The following is a 21,969-nucleotide window of genomic DNA, read 5'->3' as shown; positions in this document are numbered from 1 at the left end:
TTTTGGGACACCTGTAGCTCGGACTGTTCAGGAGATGACCAAGCTGCAACCAGAGGCAGCCAAGCCACGCGTGAACTATTTCAACAACCACCCATGATGCCTTTTTTAGGACAAGGGGGTCCCAGAGGAGGCTACTGGGGCCCACCACAATTCCAACCAGTGCCTTATTACAACTTCCCTCAATGGAGGGCACCCAATGGCGGCAGGAGACGAAGGAGATTCTAGAAGAAATCCCAATCTTTAACCTATCGGGAATCACCTTAACCAAAGCAGAAAACACCCTCTTAGCCACAGGCCTCTCCTTTGTTCCCACCAATCATACAACCTGGTCCAGAATGGATCAAGAACTGTTCGACTTCTACAGGATCATCCTTAGAAAAGACAAAGACAACCCCACCCAGCCAGAAGACTCTGGGCTTAGGGTCAAATCAGATTTCAACCCTAAAGATAATGAGATGCCAACAGCAGTTCTAGCATTCAAGAAAGGCATCAAAGAGGAAATGAAAAAAGAACAAGTGAACTCTGCACCCAAAAGACAGAACCTCAGCCTGAGTGAACGTAAAGCTTTGAAAACACTGGCTGACAACAAATCCATTGTTATTAAATCAGCCGACAAGGGAGGAGGGATCGTTGTCCAAAGTAAAGAACAGTACAAAGAAATGGTCATGACTCTTCTCAACAACGAAGGCAACTACAAAAAAACTTAAGAAAGATCCTTAAGCCATTAAAAGGAAAATCCAGAAGATTACACAGTTTGCAGTTGGCAAAGACTGGATCTCTGATAAAGAGGAAGACTTTTTGCATACCTTTGAAGGCAGGACCCCGGCGTTCTACGCCCTGCCTAAACTGCACAAGAACCGTCTATTACCCCCGGGAAGGCCCATCGTCTCAGGTTGTGGGTCTGTTTTAGAACCTGTCTGTAAATTCATCGACTATTTCCTTAAACCACTCAGTCAGAAAACACCCACATACCTCAGAGATACTATGGCCACCACATTGAAATTAGAAAATCAGCCATTCAACAACACAGAAGATCTACTTGTCACTATGGATATCAACAGCCTATACACAAGTATACCACAAGACTCTGCAGTTGAATGCATCAGATTGCACCTTACCCACCACATGATTCAAAAAAGAGTCCCTACTAACTTTATAGTGGAACTGCTGGAATTGGCACTTACGCACAACTTTTTTTGAATTTGATGATATTTTTACATGCAAATATGTGAGACTGCCATGGGGGCAGCATTTGCACCCAGCAAGGCCATCATCTTTATGGCTGAATATGAGTATAACTTATTTCCAGCCCCTTCCTTGACAGCACCATACTCTGGCACAGATGCATAGATGAAATAATCTTCATTTGGAAAGGTGAGAAAAACAACTTGGAAGACTTCTTCAATTGGATTAACAACCGCACACAAGAAATCAAATTTACCATGCACCACAGCAATTCAGAAATAAACTTTCTGGACCTCATCATCAGACACCAGAACAATACATTGGAATGTACCCTATTTAGAAAAGAGACAGAATGCAATACAATCCTACATTACCAAAGTCACCATCCTAATAATCTCCGGGACAATTTGCCATATGGTCAATTCCTACGCATCCGTAGGAATTGTACGGACATTGATGAATTCAAAACACATGCATCCTTACTGCACAACAAACTGTCAGCAAGAGGGTACCCCAAGAAATTCTTGAGGAATACTCAAAAGAGAGCTAGATGTACTCCTAGAGAATCCTTATTTAACATCAATGAAAGGGATACCTCTGGTGAGAACAACATTACCTGTGTCACTACTTTTTGCCCTAACACAACTAAACTCAAGGGGGCCATAAAGAAATTCTGGCCTCTGGTCCAATTGAGCCTACCTGATGAATCTCTACCGAGAATGGCCCTCAAGAGATCCAAGAACTTAAAGGACATATTGACACATGCCAGAATAAGCAAAACCAGCACACGTTCCTCTCTCTGGAATCTTAGAGAGATCGTAGGCCACCACCCGTGTGGGAGCTGCACTACATGCAAATTCACTCGCAAAATGACCTCATTTCCCATAGGCAGCAAGGGCTGGCAATTGCGCCACTTTACCAATTGCAAATCCTCAAATGTTATATACATAATTGAATGTCCCTGCGGCCTCAGATATGTGAGGCAAACCTCCAGACCTATCCACAAAAGAATCAGTGAACATATATCTAGAATACGGTGCAAAAACATTACTGCACCACTGGTATCCCACTTCGTAGTATTCCACCATGGCCCAGACAACTTTCTATGGTGGATAGTGGACAAAGTCACACACATGAACAACCTGTCTAATTCAATGAACTTTAAGGAAGCCTGGTGGATGTTCAAATTAAAATCTATATCGCTCGGACTTAATGAGGCACATCCAGAATCACCACAACCATCTTTGTATTGACCAAACACCTCAGCCAGCCACCTGGGCACCTTGAACCACCACCGGGCTGTCGATTATGTAGATATTAGGGATGTATCATGTGTGACCCTTTACTTAAGTACAACATCATCCTATTAAACTGGATGCTGCCATACCCACAGTCTAGTAGGGTCCCCTTCCCTGGGCTACACCACCTTTGACAGACCCTCTGGTGGCCCCCAATTCCGAAGGGGTGCATGTCCTTGGGCGACATAGACTCTGGCCATATGCAGACACATATCTTTAGTCCATAGCAATTTCCACACCAGTTGACAGCCCTGACACAGAGAGCTGCTGCATCCTCATCTGCATTCCATTTTTATAAATCCATTTTTATTACTGCTGTGACCTACTGTATGGGCACCCTCATGCTCCACTACACGCATCCTGTACATACAGATCACCATACTCTCTGAAGCATCTACAATCGGAGGTCTGAACAAGCCCCTGTACTATTCTCTGCTGCAGTGGCTGTTGCCTACGTGCCCTTGCGACTGTGCATGCACTGAGGAGAAGCCTTCACGCCTTCACTCTCCTGCACATGCGCAGTCGCACACATGAGACAGCTCAACATCCAGCCACTCCACAGCACTCCGGACCTCATTCTAAGCTACTTCTATGCCCACAGGTGAGCCCGAGCTGCTGTTTTAATGGACAGCTGGCCCCTTGTTGATGCACATCAATGTGAACTCTGCCTCAGCCAGCACATAGTATGCAATATTTAAAACAACATTACCCTTGCTTTACAGCAGAACAATGCTGTCTGCCCTCAGTGCTGCCTTAGCCCAGCGCCTCAACCCCTGGGATGACATGGGCCAGCCTATTCTCGGCTTGCACACCATTATGGACATTAAGGTATAGAATTTTCAAACTTTTACAACAGTTATACAATTGTGCCAGCTTATAGCTAGCCTACAGGATTTCCTCTTGAAGTCTCACAATACTTACCTAGGCACATTTATTTATTCTCTTTTTCATAGTGCCTCACTCCTAACGTTGGGCTAGAAGGACCTGTAGCAGTCTTTCCTCAATGGCTTCCCTCTACCCCCATTGTATTTAATAAGCCAGTGGGAAACTACACCTGTTGGTACCACCGTTAAGGTCAGTGCTAGAACTGAAGTGTATTTTCTTGACATTATTTTTACCCAATTGTTTTAAAAAAAGCCTGTGCACTTACTTCTCTGTCACTCATGTAGTTATAAGTACTCATTAGAATACTTCATATGTTGCTCCATTGTTTTACTTACCTTCCCCTCCCCCTTCTTGCAGGGGTTTTCTGTGCCTTGGCTCCAGAAGAAGGCTCTTTAACTACACATGCCGAAATGTCTTTGAACCCTGGCACCATTTGTTGCACTTGTGTTCGACCCCGTCTGGGGTCTTTGATTCATCTTCCTGACATCGACCCATAACAAGGTCACCCTTTAGCCTGGCTCTAGTAGACCTCCCCAAGGACCAAACTCCTAGACAAACTATATTGATTATACCTTTACTAATAGGTTACATATGTATAAAAGACAAAGAACTACACAAAGCTCCAGTGTCGGTCAAAGACATTACGTAACAGCATCTGTTTCTCAATGTGAGGTGTACATTTGTGCGCACCTTTTCCATTCAGACACCTGTGACTTTGCTTTGTATGCATTTACACTGTTCTACAATGTATGTCCAATCTGCATGAATTAATGCCTTTTGGGAATTTTCTTCCTTTTTTTTATAACATTGTAACTATCTGTACCTCTTGAACCATGGTACATCTTGCACTGTGATCTGTGAACCTCCTCTTGTCTTTGTTTACGATGTTCACACTCGTTCCCGTTTATGTTTATACACAAAAAAATTAAAAATAGTGTCAGCAATAAGAAAAACTGACCCACCTTAACTATACTGAGTGTCTAATTGTATTATACACAGCAGCGGATTACATGGTAGCAAAATAGTATACAACCTGTTTGCCGTATATATTTTTGACTAAACCTGCACTTGAATGAGTTGCAATTGAAAATATTTTTTTACAGGCAGGACCCCTTCCTGTTTTCAGCTTTTGTTAGCCCATAGTCCTGTCCCTGTGCTGGGCTCTCCCTCCTGTTACCTCATCCGGACTTCCAGAGCAGGCCGGCTGTCTGGTCCTTGCATTCATTCCTATGGCCAACTACCAGATTTTCGGGCTCAGCGAGCAGCCATTTGGTAGTGCAATGCATTCCAATGGGCCCAGGCAGGAAGGGCCTTTGGACCCCTGGCAAAGGGCCAGCAGGCCCCGCTTGACTTGGGGATGGTGGATCCAGGTACGAGGCAGGCACCCACACCCCCAGCCTTCCTGGAGCTCGGCCGGGCCGCCTTACAGCTTTTCCCTCCACGTTAGAGCTTTTCCCTCCAGAGAGGGATGGGGACCATGCATGGCTGCCTGTGACTGCTGCTGGGCTTGGGGACGGTTGACCCACGTGCCCAAAGCTGGTGCTAGCACTCCCCGTCACCCCGGAGCTCTAGCTGGGCACTCTAGAACGTTTCCCTCAATGGGGAATGCTGCTTGAGGTCGCTGCTGGGCTTGGGGGCGGCCAAACCAAGTGCGAGACAGGCGCCCACAGCTGGGGGCAGCACCCACTGCCACCCAGGAGCTCTAGCAGGCCCCTTTAGAGCTTTTTCCTCGAAGGAGGGACAGGGACACCCACCAGGGATCCCCCGGACCACTGCTGGGCTTGAGGACTGTCAACACACATGGGAGAAAGATGCCCACAACCCCATGAACAAAGCATTGTCTAACTAAAAGGAGGCAGGACTTTTATCCATTGAACATGGGACAGAATCCTCCAAAACGCTCCCGTCCTGCAAAATGCGGGACAGTAGGCCACCCTAGCCCTGGGTCTGCATGGGCCTTCAGATGCCGGCTTGCTTAGCCTCTCCTTCTGCAGCCAGGTCCATTGGTCCCCACCTGCTCTGGGGACCTGGTCCGAGTGCCGTGAAGACCGTCTGGCTCCCACACCAAACATCTGTCATACAGGGAGACACTTCCGACCAACTATTAAACAGGGGAAAAATGTAGGAGGCAGACGGGCCAGCTGCAACTTGGGCCATCTGGTCCGGCTGCCCCAACCAGATGACCACAGCTGCCCAGATCTGGGCCTCTTATAGTCAATGCTTGGGGTCAGGGACTGAAGCCACCAGCTCCACTCCATGGGGGCAACCAGGGTTTAAGCCTCCATGCATGAACCAAGGCCCAGCCTCTCTTCCCTGCCTCGCGAGAGCAGGGTCGAGCCACTCTGCCCACGCTGCTAGCTCAGCCAAGGCCATCTGGTCTGCTAGGCTGACCGGAAAGGGAGAAGAGCGCTCCCCACCCAGCCCACTCCCCCAGGGTGAGTGGGAGTTTCTTGTGCATGCCGCAGGAAGGACAGAGACCCATGCGGCACCACCACAGTGGCAGCACCTTTGACAAATGCTTTGATCAGAGGATGACTTTCACTACATCGCAGCGAGGTAGCTGCGCTGCTACTTACGAAACCCTAACCCAGAATCAGGTCAACTACAAATGATTGTTATAATGGATTTCTAAACTCTGACCTGGTGGACAGATGTTAAGGAGGCCAACCTTGTTGGATGAACAGGGGACACTTTTGGGAAGATAGCCAGACCAATTCATGGTAGCTGGGAGAGCAGTCGGGGCTAAATCTCAGGAGGAGTGAGGGTGATCAGGGGTCTCCAACGAGCACACACAGTTAAACACCAAGAATTACAATTAGTCAGTGGTACACAAAAAACTACAATTTTTTTATAGGCACAATAACAACACAAATTAATAATGACATTTAATAGTAAACACCACACAAGCAACACTATGTAATATATATACACTCACTTGAGTTAGTAACTCCACCAATATCTTCTATGGAAAAGGGTGAATTACCTTTATAGCACCAACAGCCTTCCCAGATGGCAACCATAACTTTATAAGTCCATCCGTAAGATGAATAGAGCCTTGTGCTCAATGTTCGATAAAGCGTAAAGTTTACAAAGTACTTTTTAGGAAGCAAGAAAAAGTTAGGGGAAGAATTCTGGTGGGGTGAAAGGGGTTCCAAGAGTCAAGCGAGGTTCAGCTCTGATGAACAAAGTGGGTCCTGATTTTTGGAGGGCTTTAGGAAGTGAATACTACCCAAGCCAGCGAGAAGGCCAAAATAACCTTCAATGTGTAAATGTGTGTTTGGATGAACATGAAAAAAGGGCCAGCAGTAAGTGGCTTCATACTCACCGCCCTTAGTTCGGTTTTGGTCCATACTTGGCAAGTCTAGAGGGGGTCGTCAGAGGTTCGATTTCCTGCTCTCAGTTCGGCTTCCAGATGTACAGGGACTGCGGGTGCAGAAAAAGGTCTGATTTGAGACAGGAGCTGTACCTCTCGATTCGGATGAAGAATGATGAAAACACCACTGCAGCAGGTATTATGGCACAGGGAGGAGTGCAGGAAAACTGCCTTCAGCAACCGTCACTATCTCACTGTTGGGGGGAAAACTCCCAGGTATGCCAGAGGGATACTGGAAGTTCATGGACAGAATGCACGGAGGACTCAATCAACGGCAAGTTCAAACTGCAGTTTATTACAGCCAAAACCAACATGGATCGATACAAGAACTTTGGAAATTCCAGCATGCCACAAAGCAAATGCCCCAGAGGCTACTTTTGTCTGAGAAATACATCACTGCTCTGTCATTTCTTGAGCCTCTCTCCAAAAACCTATTGCTACTTGAGATTGGCCGTCAGGAGCATGGTAACATATACGGATACCTATAGATGTTATTCTACTGCCTCTCACATGTCTTTGTCAAGTGGCTGGCCTGTTCCATCCCCAATTCACTATCTTTAACATTGTTGCAGTGTTGTGGACTTACCATTGGTTATTGCCCGTTGCTACGATCCCTAAGATACTAAACTGTGAGTGGCTACAGCTGGCGTCCCCGATCCTGGGACCCGGAATTGTTCTCAGCTCGCTGTGTACATTTTCAAGGTGATGAGAATGATGATGTTTCTATATTGTATATTGTGTGCACCACCTTTGTCTTATGAGAATATTCTCCTGTTCGGTGCAACACTTGTTGCATACTTGTAGCATACGTGTTGCAGTAAGTATCTGGCTGCCTGGGATCGGCTCGCCTTTCTCACCACTGATCACTGCCCATTGTCTTCTTTAGCTGGGTCACATGTCTACAGACCACGAATTTGAGCTCTGCAGCTCTGAATTATGAGGATTTATTCCCTTCTACTGCAGCTGATCCCTTTGTTGTCTGAGGATTGGAATGTCATGTGTATCGCTTGACCTTGGCTGTGGGCCTCGTCTCACAGGTCTTGCTCCCTGTCTGAAAACAGCTTAGTTAATCTCCTGCTCTGTGGCCTGAGGCCTGAGGCCTTCTGTACTTTTCCTACAAGCATTATAATGTGGTTTCTACAATGTCCACGCTATACTATATTCTCCATAGGTTAGTCAAACTTGGCTCTGTCAGGTCCCATAGGTGCTCCCGCAGTTCCATAGGGTTATTCGCATTTAAGCATCTGAAAACTTTGCTCAGGATCTCGTATACCTTGCGGTTTCTGCGTTGCTGCATTTGGCTAATGGCAAAGTAATAAAAGCAATGACAGTATATGTATAAAAACCTATGAAATTCAGTGAAAAAACTTTGTTAAAGGGACATTATGGTTAAGTTGCGCTACTAAAAACCTATGAAATTCAGTGAAAAAACTTTGTTAAAGGGACGTTATGGTTCCAAGTAAAACCGAAAAACCCTTGAAATTCGCCAGTTATGGTAAGCTAAGCAACCATAACTCACGCCACCACCGTGCACTGCTAAGACTAACACCCAGGACATCAAAGATGACATCACACATGTCATTGATGACATCACTGATGACATTACATGTCTGGCTCCCCCTTTTTTTCTTTACTGACATATCTAGGCCACATGGTTTTCTTCAGTAACAGTCAGGAATTAAAAGTGAAAAAGGTAGTATATTTGTAGACTTATCCTTCAAGTATGTTCTTACAATAATTCCCTTAGGGTCCAGTTATATCATCTGAAACATATACATAGGGGAAGACACAAGCTTGAAAGATAGCAATCCTTTCTGTGCATTAAAATAATCAGTAGAGTTGTCAGCACTTTCTGATAGTTCTGTAGTTTTTTTATTACTGTACTATCCCTGTATAAGCTCCTATTTTTATATCTTGTATTCACATTACTTTCATTAGAGTCCAGGCACATCATGTGATATATATACATAGGGTAAGTAGCAGCTTTGAAACAGAACAATCATTTATCTGCATAAAGGCAGTTAGGTTATGAACACTTTTTGCTACTACTGCTGCTATTTTTCTCTTACTTCAATTTCTTTGTATATACTCATATTTGTATGTGGTATTGTCTCTGTGTTTTGTCTATAATAATGCAATTATGTAGTAAGTGGTTTTTATTATCTGCTTATCACATGTTTCACAGTATTCAAAAGTCTAATAAGAAAATAGTTATCATTTCACTATTCAACATGGCAAGCTTATGAATATTGCATCTCCATCATGTTTGCTGAACACAATGCCTATGTTTCTACATGAGCACGTTAGTATACTGGATGGACTAATTAGCCCTTGATATTTATTCCAATGATCCTTCACACTTTTTTTATTAACATTACAATAAGAAACCCTTGTACAGACTTTTCATGAAAGGTAAATGCATATGTGATGTCATCAGTGATGTCATCAATGACATTTGTGATGTCATCTTTGATGTCCTGGGTGTTAGTCTTAGCAGTGCACAGTGGTGGCGCGAGTTATGGTTGCTTAGCTTACCATAACTGGCGAATTTCAAGGGTTTTTCGGTTTTACTTGGAACCATAACGTCCCTTTAACAAAGTTTTTTCACTGAATTTCATAGGTTTTTAGTAGCGCAACTTAACCATAACGTCCCTTTAACAAAGCTTTTTCACTGAATTACATAGGTTTTTAGTAGCGCAACTTAACCATTACGTCCCTTTAACAACGTTTTTTTCACTGAATTTCATAGGTTTTTAGTAGCGCAACTTAACCATAACGTCCCTTTAACAAAGTTTTTTCACTGAATTTCATAGGTTTTTAGTAGGGCAACTTAACCATAACTTCTCTTTAACAAAGTTTTTTCACTGAATTTCATAGATTTTTAGTAGCACAACTTAACCATAACGTCCCTTTAACAAAGTGTTTTCACTGAATTTCATAGGTTTTTAGTAGCAAAGCTTAACAATAGTAACTTTGACTTTATGTACATGTAATATGGAACATACTGAACCACTTCTACTGAATGTGATGTCCGCAAACTTTTTTGATGTCCGCGGACATGTTCGGACAACAGTACCACTACCTAAAAAGTCTGGGGGGGTATGTTTAATTGTTATATTACAACATGATAACATATAAAAAATTCACAAAGTAGTACACATACATATTATATGTAGTAATACATAAGAAATGTAACCCATATATGTACCACACTAACCATTCATTTAAATACAATATGTTCTAAAATGGAATATACCAAGAGAAGATAAATTGGCTTCCAACATAATTACCTCACAGACACTCCACAACTAAGACCAAGACCAGACCTACAGAGTACTCAGAACATATCTTACCTGAAATAGTAAGTGGACTTCATTTTACTCATATATTTATAAACTTTCTGTATTAGATAAAAAAAAATTATTATATATATTTTTTTTTCTCACAGAAATGTCTAGTACTCTGGAATGGCTAGAGGAGCACTTCCCACATGACGAAATGTCAGAAGATAGTGAAGCTAATGGTATACACTTTACAATATAAACCATTTAATTGTTATTATTTTATATATATTTAACATATATATTTCTTTTTGTACAGAGCATACCAAAATAGAAAATATCTCTGAAGAAACTGTTATGGAAAACACGCTTGACAGCATAAAAGAAAAAATGGATTTATTATTGTCCAATTTTAATAATTTGAAAACTTTTGTCGAGGATCATTTTAAAACAAAAACCTCATACCATTGTCCCACATGTACTTGTCCCCCCTCTCCATATCCCAGTCAATTATCCCCAAACCCTCTCCACAATCCAAAACATTTTGATGAGACTTCCATCCCTTCTTCACCTGATACCAATCATGTTGAAACCCCTAATTCTCCTGTTTTTGTTTCTGTTTCTGCCTCACCTTCTCTGTCATAAATTATTAATATATGTTAAATAAAGTTAAATTTTTATATTGTGTTGTAATTAGTTCCTGTTTTTTATTTTTTAAAAACCAATGTAGGTGTCCGCGGACAGCGCAGGTGTTCTGAAATGTTCGTAATCAAACGAAAATGGAAGTGTCCTAAAGAACACTATATCTGTCTGTAGTGTTCGCTAGCAGGTTTAAACTGTTCTAGAACACACGCAATGTCCAGAAATGTTTGTTTGATGTGTGATGCACTTTTAATTAATTCACGACCCGAAGAGTGTCCGTAGAACATCAACGCGCATGCGCAAACCAATGTCCGTGCATTTGGTGTCCTGCGGACAGGAGCTTCCTTCGCGGACATGTTCGCGAAGGGATCATGTGACCGCACCAATGCTAATCGCCTGTTCTGAATGCGGACACTGTTCGTGTCCCCGAACAAATTAAAAGTACATTTTCGAGTAATCCACAATATTTTTCCATAAACACTCATCATGGCACAAGTCCCACATAGTAATCCTGAGTTTCTTCATACCTTTTGAAACTTTTTGAACCCTTTTTTGTGTTCGATCTGTCTGCGGACAACGCGCATGTCCGCGAACCGCATACAAGCACCCCTATAAAAGACCACGCCCTAGAGCTTATTCTCATTGTGTTTCTGACCATTCTTCCGAGCACAGCTATTTCTCCTGCAACTTGCAGATTACACCATCGAGATGGCATCCCTGGCTGCAGTACTGCCACCTGGTGCTGCACCTGCTTCAGCACCACCCCCTCCACCACCACCACCTTCCCAAGGGCCTGAAGAGGGGAAAAGGAGTGAGGATGCAGAGGAGGAAGAAGAGGATGTTGAGAATGAGGTAGAGGAAATCCCTACTACCCACACTAGGCGTGAGTCTTGGGTGTGGCGGTTGTTTACCATTCATGGGAATGGTCCTAAGGCTCGTGCGAACCGTGTCACCTGCAATGAGTGCAAAATGATACTCAGTCGCGGGAGGCATGGTTCGTACAGCTTTGCCATCACGACCATGAAGCGACACCTGAGGTCATTTCACTCTGGGGCTATTCGCAAGGTTGTACATTGTGAAGAACGTAGTAGGTTGATTTCCTCTACTTCATCCTCTGTTTCTGATCCTGTCACCACAAGGACCACTCTGTGGGACAGCATCTTCCTCAAGCTGCCTCACAGGCCATACAGAATTCTGATGACCCTTACCTTTCGAGGGTCACAGTTGTATGTATGTACTGTGACACAGTACTCTGCATGGGGGAGCGACTTCGCAGTGCTTTTGAGACAATCGTCTCAGAGCATGAGAAGACCTGCTCACTACCCAAATAAAACCCACTCTACATCTTCCTCTCTCAGCTCGCCCTTTCTTATCCCTGTGGTTGGTGTCCCCCCCTTTACCCTCCTTTCCCCTCCTCTCCTAGTGTGTTGTGCCTAAAAAACAAAAAAAAATACAAAATTACAAAAATCAAAAAAAATAAGGCTCATTTCAGAGCCGCCTTTCACAGTTAAAAAATAGAAGTGAAAATAAATGAAGCAGGGCCCTTTGTATTTTTGAGAAGACCGCGGACAGTTCGCGGACATCAAAAAAATTGGGTTGATACCCTATCATAACCATTGTAATTTTCTCTGGTAGGAAGTGGTGGCTCTTAAAAGAGCGTTTGGGAAGTGTTTGTATGTCAAAAATTATAAATACTTAACACCTACTTCAAAATAGATGCTGTAAATCTAAAAAAGGTCGTAATGCATTTTGTATATTTGTCAAAAATATCTGATTGCCAGCATAAGTAAGATGGACTCCATCTCTGCGAAAAATGTATGTACTACGAAACATAATATTTTCATTATGAAAAGAGGACATGCCAAAATCTCTTAGAAAGGCACAAACAGCCTTATTAACATTGTGCCTTGCTTTTTCCATTTGTGAACCAAATGAAGAAGAACGAAGCCACATTTGTCTCTGTGCAATCCGTGAAATTATTACTTGAGAATTAGGAAACATGTCCATGACCTTCCCAAGTCCTTCCTTCATAGAAAATTGCAAAGAAATTCCAGACACATGTCCTAAACTGTTCCCTCCACAATGAATTACAATTATGTCTGGATGTTGCTCTGTCTCCAAAGTAGCACAAAGAGGTAGCAAGTCCAACCACTTCATTCAACGTACTCCATGCCAGTGTACTTCCACATGTGGAAATCCAAGATCTACAGCTACTCCACAGCTTTCTGCATTCACCTTCAACCAATGTATCCATGAATCTCCCAAAATCCAAACACACAGCCATAGCTATCTGTTGTTCTCTCAGCAAAAAGAGTATCTGAGAAACTCTCTCCTGGCACAACACACCCACTAAGCTTTCCTGACCAATCCCTTTCAGTGCTCATTGTCATGTGCATGACTTCTGAACCCAAAAATCCCCGGATGTAACACTGTATGTCCGCGAACTACCGCCATGTCTGTGGACATATCGTAAGATGAACAGTCCTTCTACCATTTCCACTTCACTTTCTGTGCCATTCCCTCATTGGATGTAGCTAAGAAGTCACATCACCATCCACCAATCACATTGAAGACCTCTACATCTAACTGCATCATCATAGATCAGCACTGCAAATGTACTGTGAATCTCTCTGAGTACAAGTGTCATATCATTGGCAAGCACCATCTACAACAAATACTGAACAAGCTCCATGCATATCCAAATGCATGAACACAAACTACAGGTATGCATATTTTCTGAACAATACATGAACACATTTTCAAACTGACTTCATATTTTTGTTTTATTTCTTTATTTATTCAATTACTTTAATTTAAGCATAACATTGAGGCATTATTAACTGGAAGAGCTTACTTACAGAAATAGTGGTATTCAGTGGTACATTATGAATTTCACAAACATAGTAAATATATTTTGTTTGCTAAAGTTAGTCATTACAATACAATTTGTTCATTAAGAACATATCATATGTATTGAACTTGTGCAACGTATCTTATGTAACTAAGATAGTTTCAATGGTTTTGAGGAAAGCGCTGAGGATTTCAATTAAAAAAATCAATGTCTAAAATAAAAACAGTGCTATATACAAACAAAATTACTAATTTGTTTCTTTTACAATTACAGTGAAGACCATTCTCCTGAAAAGAAGCAACCAAATTTGAAGAACAAAGAAGAACTAAGAGTTAACCTGTTCATTTTAGAAAAAAGTAAGTAGAATATCACAATAATATTTGTATTATTACTGAAACACACTGTAAAGTTAATTCATGCTATGTGCCTAAAATAGACATTGTGCACCATTCTGTCCAAATATCCCCATGTCTTAAACAACGATTTACAGATAGAATGGACCACAAATTCCTATTTTTGGATACACAAATTACCCAACTCAACCTCTATAATTTGGATATTATAGAACAAACAACTGTTTTAATTGTGTACATTAGATTTACCATTTGTACTTCTACACACCACTAGCTTACTTTTTTCTGTCATCTGAACCCCAGTTTAGTAGCATATAAATTCAAGAATACCCATCCCTACAGGTTGTAGTTCCCAATGCACAATCACACACCATTACATACATCTTTATCATCTTACTCAAACACTCATGCACACAGCACACATACATTGCAGAACACCCCAACCCATACCTTCTTTATTTTTTTCAACAGACCCTAAAGAATGCCTACCAAAAGTCAAGTCGGTAGAAAGCAACGCAGAAGTAGAGCAAATGAAAATAAAAGTGTCCAACATAAGCATCCATATCTAGCGCAATTTGTAAAAGAAGTTGAAAACAAACAGCTAATACAGTCATTTAGTGAAACAAAAGAAGTGTCAAGTGGAAAAACTTTGCCTCCTCTATCAAAATGTAAAACAAACCAGAAAACAATTAACAAAAAATCAGCGATCACTACAGATAAAACTGCTTCTATAAATCTTAATAAAGTTCAAAGTAAGCATTCCAAGAAAAGTATTTTAGCCAAAATGTTCCGTCACAGGGTCCTTCAAAATCTTATAAAAACAGGAGAGAAACCAGGTTCAACCCTTAAAACCTATCGTAGGAAATTAATCTTAGAAGCATTGATAGATAGTGCAATTCTTCTCAAAAGAAAGTTATTTATTTTAGTGTTAAACAAAATGAAACCACTAACAAAACTAATAACTAAATTACAAAAAAGACTTCTCAATAAACGAAATGTCAACAGAAAGAACTTCTTAAGTATCTGCGGAGGTGAATGGAATCACACTACGAGCATAGAACCATACTTTAATGAAGAAGCATACAAACAAAAGCAAACAAATACAATTGCCATACATAGCAGTGGTCGAGGTTATGAAAAAGTCAATAATACCATAATCGAACAAGAAGTACTCCTTACAAACATATGCCCTGAAAACTTAGAATTACCCTTGCATTCAACTGAATCAGACCATCTAGTGTACAAATGGCCATGCACGTCAATGTGTAACATTCCCAAACAATTTTTCAAGTCTTTACGCCAATTCCTCAATCAATATGTAAAAAGCAAAGACAAAATCAAAATTAAACTACTGCAAAATATGGATACTTGTCCAATGCGCAGGTACACAGGACTACAAGGACATTCATTGGCCTGCATTACAGGACCTACTTGTAAAACCACCTTCCATGATATCAAAAGGATATCAACACATCCTTCAACTATAAGAAATCTAGTTTATAAACTGTACTATGCTAAAAGTCCTGCTTTAGCACTAGCCAATTTAAATAACATTCTTCTACATGGTACAGCAAAAGACCTACTTGAAGAAATTGACTATATCCAGAAAAAATATTTTGGAAGTGAAAGCCACTTTCAGAATGAAATGGCTTTATTACACTACACATGGCAACCTTTTACTAAACACATACAAAAAAGAAATACTAAAATTTAAAAGTACATCAGCTGAAGTACCAAACCATGTGTGTGTATGTTGCCGCAGAACATTTTATAAAAGTAACACAAAAACTGTAGTCCTATCATACAATATAGAAGACAATAAAGATTCTAAATGGTTTGAATTAGCGCTCTCTACCTTGTAGCAGAAAACAAATGTGAAATAACTGACCCCTTAATGACAACAACCAAACTCCATCACGTGCTATCACAAATAATTTAGAATTATACCCACTACCAAAACCCCTACAACAACTTCAAGCAATAATACCCCTTCAACCAAAAACAGCAAAATTACCTCCCTCTGAATTGGTAAAAGGCATTCGTGGAAAAGTAGTTTATTTACCATTAGATTTAAAAGAAAATGTCCATACTCTAGGAGTGCAACGTCCAATGCAGCAATCTTTAATTATCTTAGTAAATGGAGTACCTACAAAAGACAAAAAATATGGCAACAGCTGGTAGATTTACATAAAGTTAGACATGCCTTGCAATATCTTAAAGAGAATAATGAATATTACAAAGACATTAATATTGAAGAAAACTTGAAGGATACAACTGAAATAATTCAAGAAACACAAGAAGCTGGTCAATTTGAGCTCCTAGATCCTGCTACAATATCAAATACTTTACACCATTATACAATTCATCCTTTGCACTCTAATGACACCGTAGAAGATGCACTGGAAACGTACCAAATGCGTCAAACAAAAGGATCACCAATCAGCATATGGGAAAAAAGTATAGAAGCACGTGCTTTTCCTCTACTCTTTCCTACTGGCAAAGGAGGAAGGTACAATGATAGACCTATTCAAATATCAGCTTCATAATACCGCTCATTACGGATGTATTCTGAAGATCCCAGATTTAGACAAAATGTGGAATACATATTCCACCTACTCTTTGAAAGTGAACTAGCAACTTTATGTTACGGAGTTGCACACATATTAAAATCAGGATCACACTTTCAAAATATGACAGCTACACAATTATTACAAAAAGTGCAATAAAAGGGTTAGGTTTTACAATCAAATATTACAAATCTATTAGCAAATATGCATTGTACTAAAGAGTACTGGTTTCGACGTCATGGAGATGTACGTTGTATGATCAGAAACCTTGGCCCACCCACTTGGTTTGTTACATTAAGTTGTGCAGAATATGCATGGGAAGATTTACATGATTCCCTACGCATATCAAATAAAAACAAAACAAACATAGATATACTAACACCAGGAGAACTTTGTTCTTTGGATCCTGTTAATGTTTCAAGATATTTTCACCATCGCTTCATTGCTATGCTACATTTTAGTTGTAATAAAACTGTTCCTCCCCTTGGAGAAGTGCAACACTTCTTTTGGAGAAAAGAATACCAAGCCAGAGGAGCACCACATATCCACATGCTTTTATGGATTAAAGATGCTCCTAAATTTGGTCAAAACAGTGATGCCACTGTTTTACAGTTTATTGAAAATATGTCACTTGTGAAATTCCATCAGAATCCACAAATAGTGATCTTCATGCACAAATTTTACAATTTCAAAGACATAAATGTGGCAAATATTGTCGTCGCAAATACAAAAACAAAGGGAAATACTACACCAAATGCCGATTTGGTTTCCCTAGACCAGTTACAAATACAGGTCAAGTGAACAACCTCATCTCTTCAGTTAGACATAGTGTTAAAGGTAAGTTACCTAAAAATACATATTACATAAAAAGAAAAGAAGAAGAAAAATAGATCAATGATTACAAAGCAAAAAATTGCTCACTTATGGAATGCAAACATAGATGTGCAGTACATTGCAGACAATTCTACTGCAGTTGCACGATATGTCACAGCATACTTGACCAAAGCAGAAAAAACAGAGCTCCAAGACCTCTGGTATGACCTGTCATCAGATAAAACAGTGTCTCAGAAATTATACAGCTTGGGCATAAAAATGCTTTCCCATAGAGAATTTGGATCATATGAAGCAGCTGATCATTTAACTGGTACTGCATTGTATGGTAAATCTGAAAATATAGTATGGCTAAGTCTTGGTCCAGCTAAATCTAGAAAAAGAGTTCTAAAATCCTACGAAGATATAGAAACAATAGCTAAACGTGATCCCAACAGCCAAGACATTTTAAAAAACAATTTATTGGACATATACTACCCAAACAGAAGTAATACTTTGGAAAGCATGTGTCTATACCACATAGCCCAAAACTACACATACAAAAATAATATAAAACCTGATGAAAAAAAGGTAAATACAGAGTGACAAACTGTGAAGGCAGCTTAGTTAAACTCATTAAACCAAATTTAATTAATCATATCAAATTGTCATTGAAGACTCCTCAACATAAAGAAATATATTACATGTCCTGCTACAACTCTTTAAAGCATGGAGAAAAGAAGAAGAAATACTAGAAAACTATGACTCATATGAAGATGCTTTCAAAGCATATGAAAGCACTATGTTATGTTATGTTATTTTGCACTTATATAGCGCCTTATATACCATTGGTATGGTCTGAAGGCGCTGGTAGGTTGAACGCCCTTGGGAACCGAAGTTCATATCAGTAGAGAGAGTAGAGAGAGTCAAAAAGGTGCGTGTGAGCACCGGGTATGTGTACAGCTCGTGCGGTATCGGTGTAATAGCTGCTTTCTAGCGGTAGGTGTGGTGGTTGAGAGGTCAGGAGTATGTGTCCGTTCTGGCAGGATTCATCCAGATCGGATGTGGCTGCGTTAGGCCTGAGGAGAACGCCTCGCTGGGGGGTGCGTAACCAGCAGTGATTACTTAGAGTGATGTGGGGTGAGCGGCAAATGTTGATATGAGAACAGCTATATCGAATGGTGTCATAGTATCTCTGTGTTCTATTTGAGTGGTGATGTAAGGAGAGAGTAAGCGTGTTGGTGAGATATGATGGGTTACATGCCCTTTCAGAGACTTCTAAATTCACAGAGAGGTTATTGGGTACACTTCTATATTCAACTTTCCACGGGAGGCTATTGGGCGTACTTCTTAATTCACAGAGAGGCTACGGGGCACACTTCTAAATTCAGCGGGGCTGTTGGGCACATTTCTAGAATAACAGAGAAGCTATTGGACATGCTATCTTTCACAATTCCATCTAAGTGTGGACATGTTAACTTTCACAATTCCATCTAAGGGTGGACATGCTAACTTTCACAATTCCATCTAAGAGTGGACATGCTAACTTTCACAGTTCTAACTAATTGTGGGCATGCTAACTTTCACAATTACATCTAAGAGTGGACATGCTAACTTTCACAGTTCTAACTAAGTGTGGGCATGATAATATTCACAATTTCATCTAAGAGTGGACATGCTAACATTCACAATTCCATCTAAGAGTGGACATGCTAACTTTCACAATCCCATCTAAGAGTGGACATACTAGCTTTCACAGTTCTAACTAAGTGTGGGCATGCTAACTTTCACAATTCCGTCAAAGAGTGGACATGCTAACTTTCAAGGTTCTAACTAAGTGTGGGCATGATAATATTCACAATTCCATCTAAGAGTGGACATGCTAACTTTCACAGTTCTAACTAAGTGTGAGCATGATAATATTCACAATTTCATCTAAGAGTGGACATGCTAACTTTCACAATTCCATCTAAGGGTGGACTTGCTAACTTTCACAGTTCTAACTAAGTGTGGGCATGCTAATAAACTATAACTGATGTAAACTTTACACAATACAAAACAATGTTGCACAATGAACAGCAACACGAAGAAGAATTCCAGGCCCAACTAGATAAAGACACTCCTGACAGTAGTCAACCTTCTGTAACAGGAAGCCAAGAACCACTGGGAGAACCACTAATAATAAATGAGGCAGAATTAGCTATGATAGAAGTAGAAAACACCATGTGTCAGTATGAAGATAAAGAAGACTTAACTATACTACAATCAAAACTAAACATCGAACAACGTAGCATTTTTGAAGAAGTAAGAAAACAAATTGCACATGGTGTACAACATGAAAATAAAGAATGTTCCTGCCATAATTATAAACCTATACTACTGTACGTCAGTGGTGAAGCTTGTTCTGGCAAAACATTCCAAATCAAAATCATCAGTAAGTTCCTTCAACAATTGACAAACAATAAACTGTCAGCTGTTGTCACTGCCCCCACAGGTTTAGCTGCCTACAACATAGGTGGTGTCACGTTGCACCGATTACTACTATTGCTAGTAGAACACCAGAACAAATTAGACTATTACAAACTTTCTGCAGAAGCTGCAATGGAACTACGCAGAGTATTGAAACAAATGAAAATGCTACTAATAGATGAAGTGAGGATGGTCTCCAACCTAATGTTGGCTTTGATTCATCTCAGATTACAAGAAGTACTCAAAACAAACTATGAAGAGCTCTTTGCAGGAAAACACATCATTGTTTTCAGAGATCTTCTTCAATTGACACCAGTAAAAGGTGAGCCTATTTTTAAAACATTAGGACACAAACTCTGCTGTAAAACTGTTGGCAGCATTGGAAATGTCAACCTTTGGCAACATTTCCAATACAGAGAATTAACAGAAAACATGCGGCAATCTGCAGATCTCAATTATGCCAACATCTTAAAAAGTATCAGAGTTGGTATACTTTCTAAAGAAGAAGAAGCAATATTGAAAACCAGGCACATTAATGCACTTTATGGCGATAATGCATGTGCTACAGATGTTATGGAACAATTAGCCCACAAAAATGTCAATTGTATGGCCTTAATGCCAACTCTTGCAAGCTGTTTCAAATTCAATGAAATAATGTTAAGTAAAGAAATGCAACCAATAATGGAAATTAGCACCACAGACAAACTAGATGTACATGGTATGACACTACCTATGTGTGACCAAGCCACAACAAGACTAAATAGTTTAGAAAAATCAATCTCAAACACAGCAGGCTTAGAAAAGATATTAAAATTATCCTTAAATTGCATAGTAATGCTTAAACGTAACCTTGACGTGGACCAAGGACTAGTTAATGGAGCACTGGATACAGTTGTTGGCTTTCAAACATACCCACGTGACAACAAAATTAAGTTTGTCAATATTCTCTTTGACAAACTTTCAGATATAATAAGTAGGATGCTCAACAGCTCGATTTCTTCTCTTCAAAGACATGTATGTACGCAGAGAACAATTTTCTCTAACTCTTGCATACGCAGTCATGATTCATAAATCACAAGGTCTTACCCTAGACAAAGCAATGATAGATATTGGTAACGCAGTCTTTAAAGAAGGCATGAGCTACGTAGCACTATCACGCTTACGTACACTTGACGGTCTATTTCTAACCAACTTTGAAGCAAGTAAAGTAAACGCTGATATTCCTTGCATTTTAGAATACAATAGACTTCGCTCACTATACACCCCCATCTAAACACATATTCTGTTCCACAAAAAGTAAAACATTATAAAAGAAAAATAAATCAAACAGAAATGCAACAGGATGTCACTGCAAATCCTCCAAAGAGAGTAAAAGAAAGTAATACTTCATCAATTACCACAAGCAAAAAAGAATCAATTAGGGAAAGTAAACCAAGTACTTCTTCAAAGAAGGAAGACAAACTCCAAAAAAACAGTCAGATACAGAACTACCTGGTCCATTTAAACTCTCAAATATAGTTGGTGTAAGTTGCTACGCAAATGTAGCAATGAATATTCTATTTCAATTACCACCAATTGTTGACAACATTTACTTACACAGTACAGACCCATTGTGTATGCAAATGTTAGTACTTCACAGAAATGCAGCAAACAATGCTGATAACACATGTTTATGGAATAAGACAACAATTGGACTACTGTGCTGGAATGGTGAAATTCACTATAAACTCACAAGAAGATCCACAAGAATTTCTAATGTACTTACTACAAGTACTGGAAAACAAAAACATAGCTATAAATGAAATCTTTCAGATTTCATACATGTGGAAACATACATGCACTTTCTGCAACAATGTGACAGAAGAACAAGTCACCAATGGACGCTTTGTATATATATCAATACCTAATTGTGAATCCATTCCATTTCAGCAACTTGTACAAAATGCAAACCATGATAGATTATGTTCTACCTGCAATTCAGATAATCGTTCCACGTTACTAATACAAATACATAGTAAAAACGTAATACTAATGCTTCTACGTTACAATGCGGATGGTACCAAAAACAACTGCAAGCTGACTGGATTCACACATGGTCAAATATCACTTGGTAAGAAAACCTTCACAACAATAGGTATAATCTACCACGCAGGAGCCACAACCAATTCAGGGCACTACACTGCATATATAAAAAAGAAATGTGGATGGTTTCAATGTAATGATAGTACCATTACTCTAAAGCAGAGATTACCAGC

Source organism: Ambystoma mexicanum, chromosome 4q (assembly GCF_040938575.1).
Source record: "Ambystoma mexicanum isolate Mex_15411 chromosome 4q, UKY_AmexF1_1, whole genome shotgun sequence".
Lineage (NCBI taxonomy): Eukaryota > Metazoa > Chordata > Amphibia > Caudata > Ambystomatidae > Ambystoma > Ambystoma mexicanum.
Note: the sequence above shows the minus strand (reverse complement) of the source record.